A 7,896-nucleotide genomic window follows, 5' to 3' on the forward strand; every position below is an offset into this window, starting at 1 on the left:
CTGGTCGGTCAAATGTGTTTCACAGTGTTTAGTACTAGCCCCTGGGGGATCAAATGCACTTAGGGACATTTGATCCCCAGGGACTAGTACTACACAAAGCAAAATACATTTGATTCCCAGAGGGTAGTACTAAACATGGTGAAAGTGTAGATGAAGCACTGTTTTGCCGTGTTTAGTATTAGCCTTCGGGGATCAAATGTTCCTAAGCGTATTGGTCATTTCACAAATTCCCTGAAAATTTCTGGGACTTCGTGAAATCCCTGGATTTCTCAATCTTACTGCAACATATACACCTCTCCTAGAGGTCTTTGACTCTGGCTTCAGCGTGAGAAATTCGTTTTGTATTTTATCCTGTCATATAAGACACTCTAAGTTCTTTTGGCTTCGTGGATGTTTTCTAGTTACAATAATCTACCGTCCTTTTAAGCAACGACCTGACTTCTAAGGTAGATTTTGCAATAACTGCCACTCAAAACGATGTTATTGGCATCCGTGAATCCTCTAAGAACATTTTTTTTCCATTGACAATACGAATATGGAAGCTCTTATTAACTTTCTATGGGCAAGTTAGATTCCACTCTCGGATCCCAGCTAATCAAAAGCTCTAGGAAACTGATATTAGAAAACTCCCAGTAATATTAAGTTGGGGAAATGAGCACCAGGGGTGTTTTATTGTCCAGTGTCTAGGTAAATATTCGGTTAAGTTAAGAATATTCAGCTTCTTTTCGACTTTTTCCATCATTTTGTCCTAATTTCAGCGAAAAGATGACAAATACTTCTTGGGCATCACATTTTGCTTTGGTTGTTCATCTATTACTGACAACAAAGAAAACTTTTTTTTTCAGAATCATTAAGACAGTGGACGGCTGACCCTTTTCAGCTGAAGATTTAAAGAAAGAAGAAGAAAGATCCTCCTGTCTATCCGTTTATCACCTTTTCTTACAACCTCTCTCTCTCTCTCTCTCTCTCTCTCTCTCTCTCTCTCTCTCTCTCTCTCTCTCTCTGTAGGCTCATATTCATTTGGAGCCCTTGTGGGTTTACAGACTGCTGACTCTGTCCATAAAGGTTTTCAGCTAAAAATTTAAATAAAGAAAAGAAAAAAATAAAGAAAAACAAGTATCCCCTTTTGCTTGTGGACCTTTGTTGGTTTACGTTATCCTGAAAGCAGCCGTTGGGGAGTTGGCGAGATCTAAATCAGTGTGTTGTAGAAGCGACGCATAAAGCAACCGAAGCCTAAGAGAGCCTCGTCTTTGGTGCCCGGAATTTTATGAAACTTCTATGGCGGTCATGTACTGTATGTGAGCTGGATGTTGCAGAATCGCCGTTCTTTTATTGTCAGATGTTGTTAAAAGAACTGACAATAAATTTTTTGTTGTTGTGTTATTGTTGTAGTGATTTGTATAATCTGGACTAATTTTTTATTGATATCACGCAATAATTACGTTAATATCTTCTTAACATTATTTCTTCCTTTTCAGGGCTTACTTTGCCTTGTCACTGTGATATTAGATTGCCAATTTCTAGGCCTCATAATACTCAATAACATAATAGATTTTCTTTAAACAGGATAGTGGATGATCTCTGATAAGGCCACAGGATCCTCTTATGCTTTTTGTTGCATCGTAAATTTATTTTATACGTGTAAATCATTACGCCTTTTTCCTTGCTGATACCTGATTACAATTGCTATGCTCCGTTATCTTGATTCAAACTACATTGCGTTTGACTTGATTTGATAAAAAAAAAAAAAAAAAAAAATCAACGTTTCTACTACATCTGTTTATAAATCAAGATGTAATTTTCTCGAAGAATGCCGGTAAAATTAAATGTACTAAATAACGTGGTTGACTGTAAGCAATATAAAGGTAGACACGTCAATTGCTTTCCTATTTTTAATCACGGTTTGCCTGTCTGTCATCTGAAGCCAAAAACGTTGCCTCAGTAAAACCACCTGCGTCAGTTACACCTGGCGCGGAGGAGAAGGGGCGGGTAGCGGGGGGGGAGTATCACTGTAGATATTTACGTTGGATGGGAGACTGAACTGAATGCCGGTAAACGTCTTCCGATTTACCGTTTTCTCTTCCAGGAGGTACAACGCGAAAGATCAATATTTCCCTGTATTTCCCTCTCGGCTGCCGAAAGGAGCTTCGTGAACAACGGTCTATCTATCTGTGTATCCCTGTATCTATTTCGTACACACACATACACCCACACACACACACATATAAAATATATATATATATATATATATATATATATATATATATATATATATATATATATATATATATATATATATATATATATATAAGAAACTGTCTGTGTATTGTATTGGTACGTAGTTAATTGATCGAATTGCCAAGTATCATCTCCCTTTTACTTTTTCTTATTTTGTTATCGGTAGACATTTTACTAAAAATTAAAGGAAATAAATAGCGCAAAGTTTTATGTAAGGAAACGTTTATGGCTTTATCTGTAAATCTTTCTTTCAAACGAAAGCAATTTCAATAAGAAAGTTAATCAATATATGAAAATAACCGTCGGAAAAGCTATGACGAGAGAAGATGAATATACTTAGCGAGAAAATGAATACCCTTAGTGAGAAAATGGATGCCCTTAGAGAGAACATGTATGCCCTTACTGAGAAAACTGATACCCATAGCGAGAAAAATAATTATCCTAGCGAGAAAACGAATCCCCTCAGCAAAAAAAAAAAAAATCAATGTCATTAGCGTAAGCGAATTCCCTTTGCAAGAAAATTAATCCCCTTGTGAGAAAAATAATCCTCTTAGCAAGAAAGCGAATTCCCTTAGCGAGAAAAATAATTCCCGCCTCGAAAAGTAAGAATTCCCTTAGTAAGAAAATTAATTCCGTTAGCGAAAATGAAAGAATGTGTTACCACTAACGGAAGGAAAAGAGGCCCCGGGGAATTAGTGAATCTCTTCCACGCAAACTCCCTCAAATAAGATTTTTGATGCCACAGAAACCATCTGGAAAACGAGTCGCCTTTTCCCCCGTTCATTCTTCATAAACGCTTTGGCGGAGGGTCAAGGCTTTCTACGTCGAGGTTGAAGAAGATTTTTCTTCTGTTAGTTAAAATGGGTTGGAAGTTAGGAAACTGAAATGTCAGAGTAGATCGTCTTCGTGACAACTTTTGTAGGTTCATGGAATTTGTTGGTGTGACCAACGCGTCGTTAAAGCTTGATAACATGAATGAATATTATGCAGTATTATTAAATACTTCCATAATATGTTTACACTTTCATTAAAACTCATTTTGCATTCTCCTAAATACTAAATACTCTCTCTCTCTCTCTCTCTCTCTCTCTCTCTCTCTCTCTCTCTCTCTCTCTCTCTCTCTCATTATACAATACTATTAAAATTTACCAATAGTACATTTTATACTTTCATTAGAAAACTACTTGGCATTCTCCTTAATACTAAACTCTCCTCTCTCTCTCTCTCTCTCTCTCTCTCTCTCTCTCTCTCCTGCATAAATTGTCAAATTTCTTTGACTTGGGTTACTGTACAATTTTCTTAACCTTCGGCATATTTAAAAAGACTACGAAAAGCTTCAATATGAAATGAAATGTCAGATAAATTATCAGAGTAAAATTTATACTCATTCACGTTTTCCTTTCCATCCCTCTTCACTTTCTCATCTCCCATTGCAGCTCCTTCTTCCAAACTCATTTCCTTTCCTCCAACGAATAACATTTTACCTCCTCTTGAAAATTTAATCGATCCTTCGTAAATGAAAAAAATTGACGTTTCAAAGTCGCAGATATTTCCTGAGGAGAAGTGAAAAAGATAGTTGGTCAAATGTACAGTACGTATAACGGACTATTGCTTTCTGGCGTTTTAGAGAAAATAAAACAACCAACACTAAATTGGCAAATGACGCTGTTGGTGCTATCACATAAATGTCAGTCGCCACTCGTTGTAACAACTTCTAATTACTGTATGTTCTGTTCAGCTATCGTAATTGGCAGTTCTCCTTATGGGATTCAGAGCCTCCACAAGGTTTTGAGGTAATAATAATAATAATAATAATAATAATAATAATAATAATAATAAAAGCCTCTCTGGTATCAGCTGAAGAAAATTTACTTGAAAATATGATTACCGACTAATTCTCTGGTATTATGTTCTCTTGAACGCCGCAGATACGAGAAGAATTTGGATGAATTTATCACACTAGTTTTGCATGAATGACGAAGTCGCATTGTTCACTTAGAAAGTCAAACCACAGAAAACACTATCTATCCGGTAGCCGATTTGTGCATTACATATCTTGATTGGCAATGTATGTCGTTAAAAAATGTCTTCAGTCAATGGTGATTAAAAGAAGACTTTTCCACTGAGTTTTTACGTTACGATTACAACAAAATACCTAAAGTATACAATACTCAATGCATAGTCTCCATAGTGATTTTTTTCCTTCTTAATTTAACCTACAATAAAATGTATTTAGGTAATTTTTTTCATTTAAGAGAAATATGTTTAGGGAGTAGTTTGTTAGTTTTATATTGAATCGTTGTTTGTAAATGTTACTTTCCAAGGTTGTTTATCTGATGGTTAATATTTATGTTCTATTAGTATTTCATTTTACCGCTATTTTTCTTCTTTTTGTCGTCAATATTATTTCTCTTAATTTCTTAACCGTGCTAAGTAAAGTTTCTCAGCTTTCAAGTGCATACTGTTTCTCTGTTTCTCCGTGACTGTAAGGAGAAAAAGAATTTAGATTCTTTATGTGAAATGTAAAGAAGTCCCAAATGTAATCTTCTAGTAAAGGGGATGTTTGCATTCGTATATCAGGTTGATATTTCATATGCTATTAACAACAGAGCTATATATGCACCTGCCTGTTTATTAAATTAAATGGAAATAAATTTCCTGATTAAAAAAGGAAATCTTGAAAGATGTATTTAGAGTTGAGGGAAACAATTTCACAATTTCTTTCCAAAACAAAACCTGAAGAATCATGAGACTTATAAATATATTTTCCATTTTCTTGTATGGAATACAAAAGCACACAATTTTCTGTCTGTGTGCTTGGGTAGAGAGAGAGAGAGAGAGAGAGAGAGAGAGAGAGAGAGAGAGAGAGAGAGAGAGAGAGAGAGAGAGAGAGAGAGAGAGAGAGGCTTCAAGCACGCCTCCATTACCCAGAGAATGTATGCATGAACTTTCCCAGAGAGCATACTTGTGAGAGTGACTCCGTAAGCAGCGTCACACAAGGGCTGACGTTCCTTGGTTTGATATATATATATATATATATATATATATATATATATATATATATATATATATATATATATATATATATATATATATATATATATATATATATATATATATATATATATATATATATATATATATATATATATATATATATATATATATATATATATATATATATATATAAAGGGATCGTTTAAGAAGGAATAAAAGCCCTGTATGGTATTTCGAAAGGATCAATGTCTTCATAAACGAGAAAGTAACCAAAACTTTCGAGTAAATCCATTAGTTTGTCCTTTAATGTCATCAAAATTTGAATGTTCTCATATTCAGCCATTTTCTGATGAAAAGCTGTACGCTTGAGGTATTTTCCCTTAATGAGGTGAAATTTATATATAAAAAACACTGAAAACCTAAGAATTCAAGTAGAAATGGCAGTCTTCATTTATTATACTGGTTATAGTTATGTGTTCTCTAAAGGTCTTAAGTGGTAATTGCCTCACTTTGTCAACAAAATAATATTAATCACATAACGTACTAGAGACTGGGCAAGAACACCGTTGAAAACAGTGTAAACGAAATAACTTACATAAAAAATTCTTTTCCTTTTACACGGTCACTTAAGCAGACACGTTTGTTAAAAACGAAATAAAAAGACTTAACTGAAAGGAAAACGAGAAAGGCATAACATCACCGAAGGGACCCTCAGTTTCTTCTGAGGACGAGATCTTACAAGCAAACTCCAGCAATTACGTTGTGAACATTCTTCGGGTAATTGAGTCTTGCATGGAACCGATCTCTTCAACAACACCTCAAAGGAAAATGAGTTTTTTCTTTCTCTACGAAAAGAGCCGGCAAATCCCTTCCTCGGCCTAACTTTCCTGCTAGAACGACACTGGGAAATGAATGTGTAATTTACAGAATACTAATGAGCCTATTCCTGCAAGTTCTTTTTTTTTTATCCTGCGCACAAGGAATTTTTTTTTATTCTTAGACAGGAACATACGTATTCATATACTTAGTGCCAAAGAGAACATTTTAGTTTAAAAGAGGCCAGAGGCCCACATGAAGCCTATTATCCCCTTCACTACCTTAGTACAATCACTGGCCGCTTAAGGGAAAGGCCTCCCCGGTTCTTTGTCTAATGAAAAAAATTCCTTTCTCCATTGACATCCACTTTGGGGATTCAGATGATATATTTCAAATTTGGCTGTTTGACAGTCTGCCATCGATGTTAATTGACGATCAAAATCATTTTTATACTTCTGATCTTTAAATTTACAGAATCTTCTCACAGACACACACACAAATATATATATATATATATATATATATATATATATATATATATATATATATATATATATATATATATATATATATATATATATATATATATATATATATATATATATAAACTCCACCAGTCTCATCATGGATGTATGCATGTATGTGTGTGTGTACATATGTGTGTATGCGTGATAACATAGTATTCCGGTATTTCTGCCATGAAAAGACTTATCGTCTATCGCGGAGAAAACCTTGGGTGCAGCTTCTTCGTTCTTAAAATAGTTCCATCAGACACACACACACACACACAAAAAATTATCGTCCAGCGGAATATTTCTGAAAGGCTTCAAGTATGTGGCGTTTGCAAAAGGTTGCTTGTTTTCCTATTTTCGAAATTTTTTTTAGCATTTGGTTAAGAGGTAAATATAGCCCCATAGGAAGTTCTTTTTCACTTTGAAAATGAATGGCTTATGGACGATATTTCAGTTCAGGATATCTGGTTGCCTGCATATATTAATTGCCAAATATACACGGCTAAATCTATCAATTTGAACAGTTATTCGGGACGTTCCCTTGGTAGTTGGATAGCTGTATAAATAGTACAGATATCTGTTGTGAATTAGAATTTGAAAATGGAAAGTCCTTGTATAAATAAATACATTGATATAGATATATGTTGTGGAATAGAATTAGAACATGGAAAGTCCTGAAAGCTTAATTAAATATACAATAGCTTCTAGAAAGAACAAATAATTAATTTTTTTACTTATATGTTTCAGTTTAAGAAGTGTTACTGGTAATGATTTTGTTTATCATTGGAGAAAAGTATTCTTACTTTACCTTCAGTTATTATGAATACCAATTGCCCAAATTAGATAAGGAAAAGTTTCTTGAATCTCCGTAACCATTCGTCTGTAACCTTAGCTAAAGTATCCTTTTGTAAAAAAAAAAAAAAAAAAAAACTTCCCTCATAAGCATTTGGAAATTTTTACAGTTTTTCTTCCAGCACCGACAGAAAATATATTAAATATCTATATACATTTATGATGCAACTACATTAAACACGTAACTTTAGAGACAACAGATATCTCTGACAAAACATAATGAAGAAAAAAAAATGCCGTAACCTGATCTTTACTACCTCAAACTTTTAGTACAGGTTTTATATATATATATATATATATATATATATATATATATATATATATATATATATATATATATATATATATATATATATATATATATATATATATATATATATATATATATATATATATATATATATATATATATATATATATATATATATATATATATATATATATATATATATATATATATATATATGAAATTTTTATCACA

The sequence above is a fragment of the Macrobrachium rosenbergii genome, chromosome 7 (assembly GCF_040412425.1).
Source record: "Macrobrachium rosenbergii isolate ZJJX-2024 chromosome 7, ASM4041242v1, whole genome shotgun sequence".
NCBI classification, from domain to species: Eukaryota; Metazoa; Arthropoda; class Malacostraca; order Decapoda; family Palaemonidae; genus Macrobrachium; species Macrobrachium rosenbergii.